This window comes from Emys orbicularis, chromosome 1 (genome assembly GCF_028017835.1).
Source record: "Emys orbicularis isolate rEmyOrb1 chromosome 1, rEmyOrb1.hap1, whole genome shotgun sequence".
NCBI lineage: Eukaryota > Metazoa > Chordata > Testudines > Emydidae > Emys > Emys orbicularis.
This window is the reverse complement of record NC_088683.1, coordinates 174,215,083-174,235,240: the sequence shown is the minus strand read 5'-3', so window position 1 is coordinate 174,235,240 and position 20,158 is coordinate 174,215,083.

Below are 20,158 nucleotides of genomic sequence, written 5' to 3'. Positions count from 1 at the left end.
TCTTATTCCCATTAGGCCATGATCTGAACATGAAAATGGGAGGTTTCTACTAAGGAAACAATAGTGCAAGAACCGTTCTCATCGAATAAAAGATTATAGAATAAGGAATAATGAGAGATGAGGAACAAATAATAAATGTAACTAAAAGTGTGGATATTTTTTCAATAAAAATGGTACACAGTTAAAACTAATCAATCATCAAATGGGAAGTTCCTGGGTTTTTCATCTTTTAATACCATTAATGAAAGTGACAAAATCTTGAACATATTTGCCTTGAACCACAACTGCAGTTACTCCTAAAATGTTGACATTGCAAAATGAATGACTTTACTTTTAGAAACACATGGGAAAATTGAGAAATATTTAAACTGCAAAAAACTGAAATTCATAAGCACTAGAAACATACATGAGATTTATTCCCTCTCCCAAAGAGAACCTAAATTTAATACTCTGTTATATATTAACTAGCTTTGACAAGTATAAATAGTACATCAGTGATTTTTTTTAAGACACAAAATTTAAATGCAATGTTGTAACAATTTTTCCTCTATGTGATCGTTTTTATGCTGCTGTGTGGTTATTATGGACTTCATACTGCAAGTTATTCAATGTGTGCGCAGGGGGAAGCACACCCAGAACAACTTGCAGGAATGGGGCCCTAAGATTTTAAATCTAATTAATTGTTAGGGCACTTTGAGTTTTTGTAGGGGCTTTTAAACTCATTGTTGCATCTAAAAGAATTACTACATGTATATTTCAGCATATTGAGTATACTTTTATATAGAAGTACAATTATTAATGTTCACATACCAATTATTGGATACAATCCTTCAAGCACTCTTTATGCACAATTTCCATTAAGTCAAATGTTTTGAGCATGGAACACTTGCAGGATTGGGTTATTTGTTAATACACTATAAAAGCACAATCATGAGATTAACTTGTTACTTTTGCTGATTTAATTAATTAACATGCAAAAACGTATTGCTAAGGTCTGGTTCAACTCTTATTTAAAAAAACTTCCCAGATTACCTTGTTTTCACACTTTGAAACAGAAAATAGAGGATAAATTCTGTACTTACATTTGTGTAACTACCACAAGATACAATGAAAAAAATATGCCCCATGATTTGTTGAAATATTTCTCAACTATTGTTTTTATTATGGAAGCTTGGACATGTTTTTTGTTTTAAACATAAATCAATAGAACCTTCATTGTAAATGTACACAATGAAAATTTGGGATTAAAAAAAGCACAAGAATATTTTGGTTACAGCAACGTTTGCTAATATTTTAAGGATATTAAAAGTATATTCCAGCATTTCCATTATAATCCTTAATTGCAAATGATTACTAACTTGTTCAAATCAACCCATTTTTGGAAGCAATTCAGTCAGGGAGCAAATAAATCAATTATGTTGTTTTCAACTTAGAAAAGTAAAGGACAGAAATTTAATTTTTTCAGATGCCCTTTAGCTAGAAGACAATGTGATCTGAAAGATTTTAACTAAGGACCTGGTGCAATTAAATAAAAAATGTCTAGCATACATTTCTTGAGCTTTGATGTTGCAGAAGCCAGACTCCTCACTCCACAGATCTATCTCCCTAAGCAAAAGAATTCCAAATGGAATTGAAGTGCCTGGAAATAATTGAAGAAGCTTTTTTCATGGCTTATCTTCATTGGTAAAAAAACTAACAAAATAATGTCATGTTAAGGTGATAACACATAAATTGGGCCAGATCCCACCACTGTGTCTTGTTGGGATTCAGGGTTTCCCCCTGACCACAGCAAAGGTTACGGTAAGCACCCCAAACCTCAGGGATTCTGGGTCATCTGTGAGTGGTCCTTTCCCATTTCATTTGGAGTTACTCCAGATTTATATTGTTCTAGATGAGGCATTCTGCCCCAGACTTGAAAATAGGCACAAAATTGAAAATGGAATTTCCTTCCTCCTGATTGTTGAAAGTCTTACCCTCTTCCTATGATTGTGCCCTTAACTTGCCCCACTGATGCAATACAAAGCCAAACTGTATTCAGTGGGAAATCACCGGGAACAGATGTGAGTTTGGGGTAACCACAGAATGTAGGATCAGGCCTATAGTGATCTGAGATTACTGCAATACTTAAAACTGAATCAGCAAAATTGAGGTCAAGACTTTTAGAAATAAGTGCCTCAAATTTGGCTCTTAAGAAGCACAAAATAAGTGGCCTATTTTCACAAATGCTGAGCATTGAACATCTCCCACTGTTCTGCACTTATGAAAATCAGGCCACTTATTTAAACTCCTAAACCCATATTCTGGGGCTATTTTAGATGCGGATTTTTGAAAATCTTACCCACCCAACCCCCATTCTTTTTGCTGTGTTATTGTTTTATTTTAAATCTAGTATTGATAGCACATGGAAATGAATGTGAATTATTAATAGCTTTCACATGGTATTCTGCTGGAAATTACCCCAAATCACAATGATTTTGCAAAGCCCTTAAACTGCTTATTGAAAAGTTAGTATATTCAAACTGTAGTTAGGATTAGATAGTTACAGGATAAATCAACAGAATCTTAAAACTCTTAGATTGTAAACTTTCCAGGGCTGGAATTATGATTTCATGTGTGTTTATACACTGTCTGTCATATGGGAGCCCATTCCTGATCACAGCCTGTGGACATTACTGCAACCAAACATTAAATAATAGAAATATTTGCCTTTGTAAATAATGTCTTTGTTGATAAGAGCAACTATAGTTAGGGAAATAAATAGTATGTTTAAAAAGATCATTGTTTGCCAGTCATGTTTATTTTTAATATGTTGAACAGCAGCACCATTTTTAATGTTTTGACAATACCTCATTTACATCTTCTGTTGCCACAAATATAAATGTTGTCGATGGCAAATGTCATCTTTTGGCAGTCTTCACAAGATCACTCGTGGTGGAGTACCCTGCATATTTTCAGCTTTTTTAAAATCAACCCTCCGCTCCCTCAAGCAAAAACACCACAACATCTATAAAAGTGTGCTTGAAACTATAGCACAATTCAGATTGTAACACTACAGAGCAGCCAAAATATAAAATACTTTCCACAAAGATTGCAGATTAGCCCTTTCTAAAATAGACACCTTTGTTGTAAAGGGAAAAAGTGACACTAGAGAATTTTAATAAGCGGAGACTTCCTTTTCCAGCTCTTTGCATATCAGACATCGAAATTTTCAACCACCAGTCTATTTCATATGTAAAGAGCTAATGTAACAAAAACCAAAATCCAGTATTAAAACCTGAAGAATAACCCTTGCCCCCCGGACCCTCCAATTCCCGCACACATTTCCAATTATTTTAAATGGAAACACACAGATGCACAAAGCTCAATAATGCATTCAGAAATCTTCATTTCTAGACTTAAGGGCCACTATTCATCCTTCGTTTCTTATTTCCCTGCTCTTTAGTTCATCTCCTCGCTGTTGCTTGGGTAGGAGGGGGTGCGGAGGGTTTGGGGAGGGATGGAAAGATGGAGGAGAGGTAAATATTGCAAGGTTCCCAGACCTCCTTAAACTGCTCAGTGCAGCATGGCTAATCTGACCACGCAATATTCAGAACAAGTGCTCATACAAGGAACCTTCCCTTTTTGTTTACACAAAGCACCCCCCCCACACACACCCCATTAAAAGCACTTGAATTCTATCCTTTACTTCCTCCTTCTCCCCCTCCCCCCCCCCCATTTCCAAAATCCTCTTAGATACGAGCAATGTTGTAAGGTCTGAATCAGCAAATATTTGCACAGAAGAAGAACTTTACTCAGAAGAGTAATCCTTGTGAAAATGATGGGATCGCTCGAGTGAGTAAAGTTGCTCAAATGCCTGTATGGTTGCAGGATTGGGACTAAAGAGAATAGATGAAGTGCATGCAATATTTATTCTCTGGTTTTAACATGTAATGTGATTCAAACATACATACATCTATGGACAGGTTCTTTACTGTGTTGCATCCCCCCCTTCTACCAAGCAACCTTTTCCCCACCTTACAGCAGATTCTCATGCTGCTCCTTAGCTAGCTTAGGATCCTTATGTATTAAGTGACTTATTCCTGCCAAAAGATAAAAATACAGGGAAACCTCATCTGCTTGAGGCAATTAGACACTTGACAAGTCCGGCGACCAAGTGGCATGCATCCTATACTTATAATTCCAGTGAATTTAACGCGCTGTATCGGATGCTGGCTGGTAAAGGAGGTGTTTTAACATCACACAAAGTGAGTGGTTCATGTAGTTCTGTCACCATTTTTTTCTTCCAGTGTTTCAGGGATGTTAATAAAGGAGAGGTGGCTCTTTATAGGGAAAAGGGGGGGAAATGCCACTTCATTTCTATCTGGGGGTTTTACTTAATACCCATTTGTTCATCTGGTTCTGTTTTCAAGAAGTATTTTTTGATATAAAGGACACTGAATAATTTATGAAATATTTAATAATGCAGTAAACCAGGGAGAGTTCAGCAAGACAAGCATGGCACTCTAAATTATTTGCCTGCCTTGCTTTTCCAAAAAAACCCACACACTTAAGGACCATTAGCATACACAAAATAACAAAAAAAGAAATACTGGCTAATTTGGAAATTAAAATAAAAACGGCTTGTTCTAGTTTGTAGGATGAAACAGCAGCCTTCCTAGTCATGTATTTTTAATAGTAAAATAAAGGCTCAAAGAACAAAATCAAAATTAATGGAACAGGATTTATATCTACATTCAGATCTAGAGCTTTCCATCTGAGCCTAGCAGACATATGAACTATGAAGTAGCAAGAGCGTTAGGGTGATAAATGACTAATGGCTCTTTAGTGTACTATACAGAATATCTTGGCAGCAAATACATTTTAAAATACCAATAATTGTATTAAAACCACATACAAAGCTTTGCCAATATTGTATAGGCCTCATGACTTTTCATTGTTGAAACTGTCTTAATATGCAGATGAAACATACCATTTCATGGGGATTTTTGTTTGGTTGGTTTCTGTTATGCTTTTAAAAGATGACATTCCAATGTTGCTTTCTTCCTTGATATTCTGGTTTCTAAGCTTTTGAGCTTTCTTTCCTTAGCATCTGCTTTAAAATAAAACCAATATGTATCTTGCTTTTCAGAATATGCTGTTTTGTTGGTTTTGGGGGGTGGGGGGGGTTTAGGGAAGAAAGGACATTTTAAACATTTAACCATAAATTATATTTACGCTTAAATGTTTAATCAATGGGAAACAGGCAGGGTGAACATCTACAATATTTCTTCCAGGCAGAGATTTTCAAAACTAACTCTTGATACTTGGTACTCCCTTCACAGAGGTCTGATTTTTAGAGGGGGTGCTGAGCACTTTATGAAAATCAGGCTTCTAAGATGTCTGGAATTGAAAACCCAAAAGCCACTAATCAACTGTTGAAAATCTCTCACATATTAAAAAATGTGTAATTTAGCATAAACCTACATTCTAGATCAGTGGTTCTCAAACTTTTGTACTGGTGACCCCTTTCACATAGCAAGCCTCTGAGTGCGACCTCCCTAATAAATTAAAAACACATTTTTATATATTTAACACTATTATAAATGCTGGAGACAAAGTGGGGTTTGGGGTGGAGGCTGACACCTCATGACCCCCCAGGTACAACCTCGCAACCCACTGAGGGGTCCCGACCCCCAGTTTGAGAACCCCTGATCTAGATAATATGGTTTTTCCTTGTAGAATTATTTTCCATAAACTAGGATTTGTTTTTCTAAGTGAAAAATAGCTTTAACGCCTTATGAGTTAGTTAGCTGAAATGAAAACAATTCAGCATCTTTTAATTTAGTCTGATCCACATTTACTAATTTATCATTTACATACTGCAAGCTATTGAAACCCATAGAGGCAAAATAAGTGATAAAACGCTGTCCTCGGGAGCCAAAAAATCTTACCGTGTTATAGGTGAAACCGCATTATATCGATCTTGCTTTGATCCACTGGAGTGCGCAGCCCCACGCCCGCGGAGCACTGCTTTACCACATTATATCCGAATTCGTGTTATATTGGGGGGCAGAGGTGTATTTAAATTATATCCACTCGTGTTACATAAAGAAGTTTTATGACACAGTGAGATCATAGACTACCACATATTTGTTCTCAACATTTTTCTTTTTACATAATGACCTTTAAAAGTTCTAGAAATAAAATACTGCCTGGAGGACCTCTCTAGTTTTACCAGGTATGCTCTCACCAAGCTAAAGTTTGAAAAGGCAGGGTTTTGATGATAGCTACCTCTCTAATGTAGGATCTTTATGATCATCCACTTAAGCAGAGATACCTCCCTTTATATTCAGTGAATCACAGTTTGCTATTAAAAAAAAAAACCTTACAAAAGTTAGGTTAAATTCTAAATTATGTTCTGTACACAGATACCATTTGAAATCAGAATTTCTGTCATTTGCTATGTAGTGCATTAAGACATTTGGAGAGTCTCCCGCTTTCCCATAGATTTATTGATTTAATCATTTTAGAGGGATTTCACTGCCTCAGCAACATCAAGTTCTCCTATACCACACAATGGCTCAGAATCTTGGTACAGATTCTGGCACTAAGGAACTCAATGTGTCACTGCTGTTACAGTTGTTGCGGAAGCTGGATATTGTTTCTGCTTTTATCAGTTTTGATTATACCAATTGTTAATTTTAGTGTTTAGTGGGTATACTTTATGAGCAGTGTAAAAAGTTGATAATGCACATAACAGATAATTAATAATAAGCTCCTGACTGTTCACCAGAGATTAATCATGGGAGTAATTAACCTACCGGAAGATAAAACACATCTAGACAAAGAAAATGGGTTTTGGACTATTAAATGAGTCATTTAAAATTCTACATGCCAGTCTAGTTCTAAGCTGTTAAATTCTCCAGTAAGACTAAAGCAGATGAAATTGTGTGCTAAAAGTGTAATCTTTGCTAAACAAATTGAATATGTGCAACTGTTTAAGGAAGGGGTTTTATAGTTAAAACGCCTTATTACGGTTCATGCTGATATTTATGGAACAAATACCCCAGGTTTTTAATGGAAGAGCTCAATCGTTTGGCTAAATTTCACATTTGCCTATTTATCGCTACACCCACTGTTAGTCGGTATTTACAGTCCGGGGGTGGGGGGCCGGGGGGAAGGGGGAATGTCAGGCGTAAGAGACTGATCATATTGTGTGAAGACAGGCACATGTATTGCCTTGTTCTATCTAGACTCCTAGCAGCCAGCTTGAATAGCAAGTCAAAGCCTGCAAAAGGCCTCTTCCATTTTCAGCAAAAGGTAGGGGGAGGAGGGAGAAATGGAGCGGGTAGCTGCTGAGGCATAGCTAATCTGAGAGGACAGTTCATGCTTATTATAGACCCATTGCTGATAATAAAATCTGAATCCAACCACTGACTGAAATCCACTTGAGACTCTCAGCTTCTTTAAAAATTTAAGTTATGGAGGCACTTGACACTGAGGTGGATCAAATATCACTAGTTTGCGTGCAAATACTTACTTAAGCAACCCAGTGTGCCCAAATCTGTGCAGAAATTTCAGGTGAGCACCCGTATAAAGGCAGCTAATTATAATGTTCCATTACCCCTTTCTAACTGTCACAATTGGCCCTGAGTGGTCATGGCTGATTTATTTCAATTAGTTTTCACAGGCTTAAAGTTATGACAAATTTATGTTTTGGCTGCAGGAAATTGGTACCAATCACGAAACCACCAAAACATCAAAACAGAAGGGAGTGAGCTCCTGTTAACATGCAGACTGCTCAAATCCCAGGACAGAGTACAGCTTACTACAGCTCAGTGACTGCATGGAGGCATAGCATTGCCTACAGGCCACTTACAGCTCTTCAACTGGCACTTGATGTTCAAGGGTTTTTTGAAGATAGCTGGCCTGTGTTACAATGGATATTTCCTGTGCTTTTAAGTAGGATATTAAATAATCCATCTCCTCTAGATGGCAGCAGAAAAAATAGGTTTTAATTAAGTACTTTATTTTATGTAAAGTCTGCCTTTTGATACTGACATATAAAATTGCTCTCTTTTGCCTTTTCCTTTCCTATGGAGAAGGAAGGATATATGAAAAGTAGCTCCACAACACAACAGCCCATCACATATTTTATATGGCTGGTATCTAACACATTGTACATTATTGGGTACATTTTAAAGGCAGCATATGGGGCTTTAAGTAAATAGTTCCCACTGAAGCCAATTAGAAGAGAACAACACAATTACAGAACAAATTTGGACCTGGTTCATGCATGTGAAGTCAATAGGAAGTCATGTGCTTACTTCATGCCTGACTTTGGCCCATTGGCTTTTTTTTTTTTTTTTTTAATGTTACTAAGAAAAAAATCCATGTTTTAAATTGTTTACTATAAACATTAATTTAGTCATCCCCTGAGGTAAACTAAACTGATTTAACTCTCCATGCTAAGACAATGATAAAACTTACTGGTTTTCTGATGAAAATTAGAAAACATTTTTAGATTTTCAAATAAAAATTCAGAGACATTTTCCACACACACAATAATTTGGTCAAAACCCCAATTTTCTGTTAAAAAAGGCCCTGGAAAATTGGTGGTCAGCACTATCTGGTACTCAAAACCTTGAGCAGCCAACAGAGAGAGAGAAAGATTCTCCAATTTGAGGAAAGAAGTAGTTATAACCTGGGTAAATGTAATAGTGTCCCTGAAATCCCAGGAGTATGAGAGTATAAGTGGGAGGTTTTCAGGTTTTTTGGGTTTGGTTTTTGTTTGCTTGGGTCACAGGGATATTAAGGAGACTGTCTCAATTAAATGGAATGAAGAAGTCATCTGGAGATGAATGGTCAGTCTTAATACCACCGTGTATGCAAACAATGAAAGTAAGGCCAAAGTGTGTGTCTCTGTATTGAATGTTTCCAACTACTGCATGTCTCCAGAGAGTTGAACTGTAAACCAGAAGCTTCACACTTTCAGAGCGGGGTGCTGAGAGATGATGTGTTTAAGTGCAGGGGAGTCTGAAGGGTCACCATTGTGCCCAGGGGCTAGGGAGTTGGGCAGCAGATTCCAGCTCTCAGGGAGGCAGTGTTAGACTGCAGATTTGCACTCAGTGTGTGCCCAGGGACCCAAGATTGGGGCAGTGGCTGTACTTCGCTCAGGAAGCAAAAAACACCAGGGATCCTGGAACATAGAGGCCTGCATTCCCCTCAAAGTAGCCCAGTGGACGTGACTAGCTTGAGTAACTTGTTTTCTAAGTAAGAATTGGTATCGGACACAGGAAATTAAGTTGCGAAAGGCTCGGGTTATTAAAATGACAATATCAATTTTTGAAATAAACAGTTTTGCTTCAAAAAAAAAAAAAATCAGACTAGAGAGTAGCTGGCTGGCTAGGACAAAAAAAATCCCATCTTTCTTCTCTGCTCCCAGAAAACCAACATTTTGTGCAGCAACTTCAAGACCACAACTTAGATTTTTAATAACTGCCAGCTAGTGCTCAAAGCATTCTACCATTCCTGGGATGTTGGCACTTGCATCCCATGATGGTTTCTGGGCAGCTGGCTCATTAGACCCAGTCCAGAGGAGATGGCTAATTTTTCCACAGAGGTGTTTAGAACGGTGACCCAGGTGACGCAGGAGTGCTAGGCCTCTCTTTTTGTGATTGGGCCCCATGAAGTGGAGGCAGCTCATGAGAAGAGACTATGGAGGGAGCCTCTATGTGGTGAAAGCTATGGGAGAGGTCTGGAGGTTTTCAGGAAGTTGTGGTGGACAGAACTGACCAGCACAGGCACCTCCATCTAAGCAAAATAAACCATGTCTTGCTTTTCTGGATGAACACCCAGAGCACATAAATGTCCTTTAGGAACTGCCAGTTAGGAGATAGGACTCAGTGCCTCTGAGACATGCTGTTGTTCTGCAAGAGTTATGAGCAGGACTATGCAGCATGGGCCCAACTAGCATTCACCAGGGAAACGGTGAGCTGATCCTGGGCAGGTGGAGCATATTGTGGTATTGTCTCTTCAAAATTAATCATATGTAATTTTAAGGGGGGGGGGGGAATCTCACACACGATGCAGACACACTCTGGGTCTGACTGCTCAGAGGCTGTAGGAGCCATCTTGTTAAGTATCTAATAAAGAGAGCTCTGGTTTAAAAAACTTTATATCCCTGGTCTCACTCTGGGTTCCTGAACTACAGAGGCTGCAGCATACTCACAAGGAAGATACTCTCAGCTGTTGATCCACCTTAGAAAGTAAGACAGCAAGTACACAGTTCTGTGTGGTGTCTATCAGCACTTGTTTGCTGTCACATATCTAGTCACATGCCCCCTCTTGGACTCTCACCAGACTGTTGTGAGGGGATCCAAACATGTAATCCCCATGCTCTTTAAACCTCCAAAGTCTGAATGGACTCCAGGTGTTACCCCAGCTAGGGTCCTAGGCATGCTCTTAGAGGTTCAAATCTTCTATCTAGCACCATCTCCTGAAAGCGGAAACCTTGTTCCAGTGCCTGGTGAGTTGGACCACAAGTTCTGACCTCCCCCAGATTGCGCCATAGGATTAAACACCCCCCTGTCCCAGAACTCCAGGTCCACAGATTAACTCTTTAAGGGTAAAAAGAACAGGAGTACTTGTGGCACCTTAGAGACTAACAAATTTATTAGAGCATAAGCTTTCGTGGGCTACAGCCCACTTCTTCGGATGCATATAGAGTGAAACATATTGTCACACACTCTCAAAGAAACTGCGAAACCACCTGATCAGCATCCTATACAGCAAACAGGGAAAGATTAAGAATGAGCTCTCAAAACTGGATACTCTCATAAAAAACCAACCTTCCACACAAACTTCCTCATGGATAGACTTTACAAAAACTAGACAAGCCATTTACAAGACAAACTTTGCCTCTCTACAAAGGAAAAAGGACACTAAACTATCTAAATTGCTACATGCCACAAGGAGCCACAACAGTAGTTCCCTTAACCCACCCAGCAATATTGTTAATCTTTCCAGCTATACTCTTAGCCCAGCAGAAGAGTCTGTCCTATCTCGGGGCCTCTCCTTTTGTCCCTCCAGACCCACGAACATGATACAGTTCTGCGGTGACCTAGAATCCTACTTTCGACGTCTCCGACTCAAAAAATATTTCCAACATACCTCTGAACAGCATACTAACCCACAGAATCCCCCCTACCAGCACTACAAAAAAAAGGATTCTGCGTGGTCTCCTCCGGACGGTCGAAACAACAGACTGGATTTCTACATAGATTGCTTCGGTCAACGTGCAAAGGCTGAAATTGTGGAAAAGCAACATCACTTGCCCCATAACCTCAGCCATGCTGAACACAACGCCATCTACAGCCTCAGAAACAACCCTGACATCATAATCAAAAAGGCTGACAAAGGAGGTGCTGTCGTCATCATGAATAAATTGGAATATGACCAAGAGGCTGCTAGACAGCTCTCTAACACCACATTCTACAGGCCATTATCCTCTGATCCCACTGAGGATTACCTAAAGAAACTACACCATGTGCTAAAAAAACTCCCTGACAAAGCACAGGAACAAATCTGTACAGACACATGCCTAGAACCCCGACCAGGGATATTCTATTTGCTACCCAAGATCCATAAACCTGGAAATCCTGGACGCCCCATCATCTCAGGCATTGGCACCCTAACATCAGGCTTGTCTGGTTATGTGGACTCTCTCCTCAGACCCTACGCTACCAGCACTCCCAGCTATCTTCGAGACACCACTGACTTCCTGAGGAAACTACAATCCATCGGTGATCTTCCAGAAAACACCATCCTGGCCACTATGGACGTAGAAGCCCTCTACACCAATATTCCACACAAAGATGGACTACAAGCTATCAGGAACAGTATCCCCGATAATGTCACAGCTAACCTGGTGGCTGAACTTTGTGACTTTGTCCTCACCCACAACTATTTCACATTTGGGGACAATATATACCTTCAAGTCAGCGGCACTGCTATGGGTACCCGCATGGCCCCACAGTATGCCAACATTTTTATGGCTGACTTAGAACAACGCTTCCTTAGCTCTCGTCCCCTAACGCCCCTACTCTACTTGCGCTATGACATCTTCATCATCTGGACCCATGGAAAAGAAGCCCTTGAGGAATTCCACCATGATTTCAATAATTTCCATCCCACCATCAACCTCAGCCTAGATCAATCCACACAAGCGGTCCATTTCCTGGACACTACTGTGCTAATAAGCGATGGTCACATAAATACCACCCTATACCGGAAACCTACTGACCGCTACACTTACCTACATGCCTCCAGCTTCCATCCAGGACACACCACACGATCCATTGTCTACAGCCAAGCTCTAAGATATAACCGCATTTGCTCCAATCCCTAAGATAGAGACAAGCACCTACAAGATCTCTATCAAGCATTCTTAAAACTACAATACCCAACTGCTGAAGTGAAAAAACAGATTGACAGAGCCAGACGAGTACCCAGAAGTCACCTCCTACAAGACAGGCCCAACAAAGAAAATAACAGAACACCACTAGCTGTCACCTTCAGCCCCCAACTAAAACCTCTCCAGCGCATCATCAAAGATCTACAACCTATCCTGAAAGATGATCCTTTACTCTCACAGATCTTGGGAGACAGACCTGTCCTCGCTTACAGACAACCCCCCAACCTAAAGCAAATACTCACCAGCAACCACACATCACTGAACAAAAACACTGACCCAGGAACCTATCCTTGTAACAAAGCCCGATGCCAACTCTGTCCACATATCTATTCAAGTGACATCATCACAGGGCCTAATCACATCAGCCATACCATCAGGGGCTCGTTCACCTGCACATCTACCAATGTGATATATGCCATCATGTGCCAGCAATGCCCCTCTGCCATGTACATTGGCCAAACCGGACAGTCTCTACGCAAAAGAATTAATGGACACATCAGGAATCATAATACTCAAAAACCAGTGGGAGAACACTTTAACCTGTCTGGTCATTCAATGACAGACCTGCGGGTGGCTATCTTACAACAGAAAAACTTCAAAAACAGACTCCAACGAGAGACTGCTGAGCTGGAATTGATATGCAAACTAGATACGATCAACTCAGGATTGAATAAGGACTGGGAATGGCTGAGCCATTACAAACATTGAATCTATCTCCCCTTGTAAGTATTCTCACACTTCTTATCAAACTGTCTGTACTGAGCTATCTTGATTATCACTTCAAAAGTTTTTTTTCCACTTACTTAATTGGCCTCTCAGAGTTGGTAAGACAACTCCCACCTGTTCATGCTCTCTGTATGTGTGTATATATATCTCCTCAATATGTTTCACTCTATATGCATCCTAAGAAGTGGGCTGTAGCCCACGAAAGCTTATGCTCTAATAAATTTGTTAGTCTCTAAGGTGCCACAAGTACTCCTGTTCTTTTTGCGGATACAGACTAACACGGCTGCTACTCTGAAAACTTTAAGGGTACATGACAGGTATAACACATACAGTCTTTGCACAGGATTCTAAAACATCTTTCCTCTTTACTTAATAGCATGAGAGAGAACAGATCGTTTAAAAAACATACACCCTGAACGCAGTGCCCCTCACTCTAGCTTATCCTCTCCTTGGAGAGCCATCTCTGTGTTCAGGTAGTGAGGGTCTCCCTGGGCTCCTGCCTCATCAGGCTCCTTCAGTGGCTTTGCTTGGTCTGAGCTGGTGAAAACAGCCAAAGACCCCAAATAGATCAGCTCCTGATCTTTTATAACTTTCCACTCCCTGATCAGCCTCCTCAGGTGATCCCAGACCTCTAACCAGGTGCTTTCATCACCTGGTGGTCTCTCCACTACAAACCAGTTCTTCTGCGTGGGATACCATTTATTATCTAGGAAGTTCATATTTGAACAGTGAACCACTTCAATTTAAAAAAAGAACTATTGTTAGCTATGTGCCACTACCCCCTGGGAATGTCAGTCCAGTGCAGAGGTGAAAGGAAAAAGAAGGCAAAAGGACTGTGCTTTCAAAATGGAGTTTGCGGTCTGATAAAGATATGCACAGAGTTCATAATCTCCCACCAAATTCATAAATTGTATTGATTTCCCAAATCATCAGACTTCCAATAAGAAACTTGCAAGATATGCAAAGCAAAAGCTATTCTACAAAATATTAGCTCACGTTGATTATTCAACCTGCCAACAGCCACCAATGCGGGACAGGGATTATAATGTCTAAAAGGCACAATCCATTTCAGTCACAAGTTATTGGCCCTGATGCAAGAATTCCTGGGTGAAGTTTTATAGCCAGTTATGCAGGAGGGCACACTAGATGACCCTGGTAGTCCCTCCAGACCTTAAAAATAAATTAATAAATAAAATCTACCCATCTATTTTTGGTTATTGATCAGTAGTAGTAATTTTATAAAAATAATTTTAAAGCATGGCTGTCTTTGCTGTATGTGCTTAATTTATCATTTATGATCACCACCAACATGATACACTGCACATGATCATCTTAATAAAACCGAAGTTCAGCATATCAGTGCTATCAGAGCACTAGCTGTGATGCAGTAAACTAACTCTCTAAAATTGCTGTCAGTCACACACTTCAGGCTCTCAAATCAGTCACTGTTAGCTTGTCTTTCTAAGGTATTCAGAATCATTCTGCTCTTTGTGATCAAATTATGGAGCTTTTCAATAAAGATTTTATGCCTTTCATTACTTTATCTGCCAGCATGCCTTAATAAACAAGAAAGATGGCACTGCAGTACCAAGTATTGCAGAGTGTTTAGCCAATGTAGGAAATTCATCAACCACTCTTCCAGAAGAAAGTGTGCTACTAACGTTTACCCTTTCCTAAATACATAGATGTTACATTTTGATAAGAATTTGGGTGGTCTCCGCCTTTGGTTAACTAGACACCAGAGTGCCCCCACCACATCCATACCCTGTGCCACACAGACCACTGAATGCCCCTCCCAACCCTGCATTAGCCCCATTTATCCTGACAGCTCCCTCACACATCTCTGGAGCCCCGATATACATCCCACCCACTGCAGCCCCAACCCCACCACCCCCAATATCCTCCACTCTCCCCTCAGGCCCTTCCTGGCCACTCACTGGTACCACGCTGCCTCAACACTCCAATCCCCTCCCTGGGCTAGAGCAGCTCCTCCCAATCCTGGCTGCCTAACTCCTCTCACCCACCCACCCCACACACTGTCTTACATCACTCAGGTTTGGCGTAGCCATCTCTCTGTCATGACAGAGGAGCGGCCAAGCCAAACTCAAGCGAATGGCGTTGTGACCTGGAACACAGAGGTGCAGTGCTGCACAGGCTTTTTTGTTTTAGTTTTTCCTAGTGGTCAGGGCCCCGCACCACCACGACCCGAGATCAAGACCTTTGCAAGTGACCAAGCAAACATTGGTTAATCTGGGCCTGGAAGCCATGATTTGAGGCTTTGCTACAGAATTACCATGTGTCCTCGACCAAGTCACTTCAGTGCTCTGTGCCTCAATTTACCTATGTGTGAAAGTGGCAGAGACGTAGTGTTTTCTGAGCACTCTGTCCTCCTCAGAAGATGCTAGAGAACAGCAAGGTATTACTGTTATTACTAGACTGGAATATTAAAATCTTCCCTCAAAGTTGGTTGTGTGTATACCGGTCTTCAGGTCCCTTTACAAATATTAATTCTCACACCACCTATGAGAGGTAGCCTTAATTTTACAAATGGGAAAACTGAGGCAAGAAGTTAAAGGTCATTTTAGTCTAACCTCTTTTGGAATTAAAGACCCTGAGAACAGAGATTAAAAATAAAGAGATGGCTGTCTCCTATCCCAATAGTCAGACCTCATTTTATTTTATTTTTTAACTGCAAGATCATGCTCCAATAACTTTATTTCCATGGTCTAATTTGAATCAGGAGGCTTTAGTTTGTAACCATTCCACACCACATCCTGATCTTATCTAAATTCATGGGAGTATTGCCATAGATGGCATAGAGATTAAAAAAAAAAAAAAAGGACACATAACTTCCTTAAGTATCATATGCCCCTCAGCTTACCTGTGTGATATTCTCCTGCTTGAAGGCATAAAGTTAAGTCAAAGGGGTTGTTAAACAAACCAAGCAACAAAGGCAAGACAATAACACAGGAGTATGTCTACAATGGAGCTGGACAGTGTAATTTCCAGTTTGGGTAGACATACCCTCACTAGCTCTGATCAAACTAACAAGCTACAATTAGCAGCATAGCTACAGTGGCACAAGTGGTGGGAGGATCTAGCTGGCCTGAATATGATCCCTTCTGAAACTCAAGGTACATATCTGGGTGGCTAGCCTCTCCGGCCGTTAGTGCTACTGTTGCTGTGCGGCTGTTTTTTGTACACTAGCTCAATCAGAGCAAGTGTTGGTATGTTTACCTGAGCTGCAATTAACATCTCTATGTAGACATACCCGAAGGTTAAACCTTGGATCACAGAGGATCCTAAACATTAAAGATGCTGGTCTAATGAAGAGGGGGTGGAGAGGCTGCCCAGAGAACCAATGAGAGCTGACAGGCTGGCAAGGACACACTGTAGGCAAGGGCAGTCTGCTTCTCACAACTCAGAGATCGAAGTGATTGGGCTAAATGAAATGTACATGTTTGCAGGGAGAGATTAAAGGTTAGGTAAAGGGAAACATGTACATAGACCAGGGATCAGCAACCTTTGGCCCGCGGCCCGCCAGGGTAAGCACCCTGGCAGGCCGGGCCGGTTTGTTTACCTGCCGTGTCCGCAGGCTCGGCTGATCGCGGCTCCCACTGGCCACGGTTCACCTCTCCAGGCCAATGGGGGCGGCAGGAAGTGGCAGCCAGCACATCCCTCAGCCTGTGCCACTTCCTGCAGCCCATCACCTGAGGGGTGCCCTCAAGAGGCATGAGAGAGTCTATGGTGTAAATTTTCCCTGTAACTGTGACAGATGGACTTATATAGGAGCAAGATGGGACCTTTATGAGCCCTCAACATTAAGGGTTTCAATCCTTTATCTCAGTTTGGCCACAAATCCTACTACTATTCCTTTTGACAAATTATACTCCGTTGTGGGCAACTAAAATGCCTACAAGCCTTATAAAGCCTTAGCCGCCTATTTTCCTTCTCTCCTAGATCTTTCATCAGATCATCTCTTATTTCTAAAATCTCATTTGCCAAATCCACCTCTTCAGAAATAACAGCTTTTAAGCTCGTACGAAGGCTCCAACTCTCTTGCAGCCATTCGATGCTGCTGAATACAAGAACCACCATTGTACTTCTGATCCCGCTCAACTCCTTCCCAAACTCTTTATACAGAGCTGCCCTCTGACTCCCTTAATTTCATTTCAAGAAGCTTCAGGGTCATGTACACAGTGTACACAGCAGCCTTAAGGCTGCTAAATTCAGCTCCTAAATAGTATACTTCATGTTCAGAAAGTCATATTAGAGGCTGGATTCATTCGGTTAATCCTACAGAATCAATCTTGTCTAATTTATGCCAGTTGGCAATGATCTCTAAGGGGCCGTATGATAGAGGAGCATAGCCAGCATGCAACAGGCTCTGACCACACCCCACTTGTCTAACCAACTGTGACCAGTTACACAGCACCGGAGAGCTCCTGCAACAGCAAGGGGATTTTCAGATGGCCAGATCCAGCTTCTTTCCATCCCTTTGGTGATGCAAGAGAACTGGACCACGTTTTTTTTATATTTCATTCATTGTTTAAAGGACTCATGATGGGATGGACATCTGTCCAACACACACAGGAGGAAAAAGTGTTTCTTACCATACAATAAGAATAGTTCTTTGAGATGTGTTGCCCACATACATTCCACTGTTGGTGCACATGCACCATATGCACCCAAGTTTGGATTCTTTTGGACAGCAGTGCCCACTGGGGCCACACCTGTGCTGAGTGCCCTTGTGCTTCAAAGGTGGAGCAATCCCAACCATTATAAGTTCATTAACCAACACAGAACTCAGGTGTTATGGGACTCCACAGTAGCAAAGAAGGAGGGTGGGTTGTGGAATATGTTGACGACTACAGTTATTGTAAGTAATTTTTTTGAGTGCTTGTCCATATATATCCCACTGTTGGTTACTCACAATCAGTGACCTACTTCACCAGAGGTGGATGCAAGAAGTCTACGTAAATGATGATTGTAGGACAGCCCTACCAAAATGAGCCGCAGATCTTGATGTTTCTGCTATGGAGAAGTGCTCAGTAAACCTATGCACTGATCCCCAATAGCTGCCCTACATCTCTAGTATTGGAACATTTCTCAAAGAAGCTGCTTGACATCTCATGGAGTGGCCTCTCTCAATGGCAAGTCTAAGTTGGCTATTTGATAGCACAACATAATTCATGTAGAAATCCAGTTAGAAAGTATTTGCATTGAGAGGATGAAAGGTTAGGTCATACCCCTGTAAAACACAAATAATCTGGGAGATGCCCGAATTGCTTAGTCCTGTTGAGATAGAAGGAGAATACCCTAAGAACATCTAGGGTGTGAAGTTTAGCCTCTCCTTTGCTACAACATGGCTTCATAAAGAAAACAGGTAGATGTATTACTGGGTTGAGATGGATTACCTTCAGGAAGAACTTTGGGTGAGGTCTCAGGGTTACTTGGTCTTTATGAAAAAAACATATGTGGAGGTTTGCCACAAGACCTTCTATCTTCTCTAACCTTCTGGCAGATATTATTGCTACCAAAAAGTCTGTTTTAATGGATGGAACAGAGAACATGCAGTTCAAAGCATGGACCCATTAAATCTGTTGGTACAATGTTTAGATCCCACAGAGAGGGAGGTTCTCTGACTAGGAGATATAGCTAAGTACATGAAGGGCCTGTGTGTCTTAGGATGTGAAAATGTGGAATACCCCTAAACTGGAGGGTGGAAAGTAAGATGGCTACTAAGTGGACCCTCTCAAGGAGCTCACAGATCATCCAAAGTTCTTTTAAGAAAGACTGTATTAAACGGTGTCAGATACCTAGAGGTTAAATGGAGACTATGAATGATGTTGAGCCCAAACAGTGAATCTTCTCCACTTGGCTGAGTAAGAGTAGAGTCCTCTATACTGTGGGTAAAGGTGTTTTGTACCTCAGATGTGTTAACCAGCCAGCATCCATGTCACGAGGTGCAAGGAAGGTGGATCTGGATAGAAAATCTGTTCTTGTTTTGGGGATTTCATATATGGTTGAAGAGACGATTGAATTGGAGATTTAATTGAGACATTCATTAGATCTGACAACCAGCACTGTCTCAGCCATTCTGGTGTGATCATGATCATCCTGGCTGAATTTGGTAAAGGACATTCCTTACCCACATAGTAACCTGTTTCTGGAAGTAGTGAAAAGACCTAGATGACACCGAAGCTTTGTACAACTGCTGATACTGCCCTTGCTTAGAGTTCCTTGAGATGTTTCTCCTTTCCTTCTGTCATCAGTTCTGTGTTTGTTGGATTAAGTTTGAGCCAATGTTCTACTAGGTCATTTATGCCTTGGTCAGATGGATGAGTTTAGTAACCTCAAGGTCTTGCTGAAGTTCCCTGGAACCAGGAGCTCCAAGCTCATTAGTTCACTTAGATCCTTAGTCCTTAGATCACTTTTATCTGTTTTAAAGGAGGGTGGAATCTTGTTCATGCATCCAAAGTCTAACCCCAAACCAAAAATTAACAACTGGCATATGCCTGATGGTGCAAGTGGAACCAGAGATAACCTAGGAGAAGCCTTTGGTCATCAAGATGGGTATCAGTTCTTGGGTTAGTGTGTTAGGTGTGTACTCTAGTAGTTCTTCTAGAATGGAAATTCACACCCCTTTTCTCCCCTTGCTGCCACTCCTGCTTTTCCCATCATATACCCTACATCAGGGGTTCTCAACCTTTTTCTTTCTGAGCCCCCAACATGTTATAAAAACTCCATAGCCCAGCTGTGCCACAACTGTTTTCTGCATATAAAAGCCAGAGCTGGCGTTAGGGGGTAGTGAGCAAGGCTATTGCCCAGGGCCCCACACCACAGTGGGTCCCACAAAGCTAAGTTGCTCAGGCTTCAACTTCAGTCCCTGGTGGCAGGTTCAGGGCCCTGGGCTTCAGCCCCACATGGTGGGACTTCGGCTTTCTGCTCTGGTCCCCAGTGAGTCTAACACTAGCC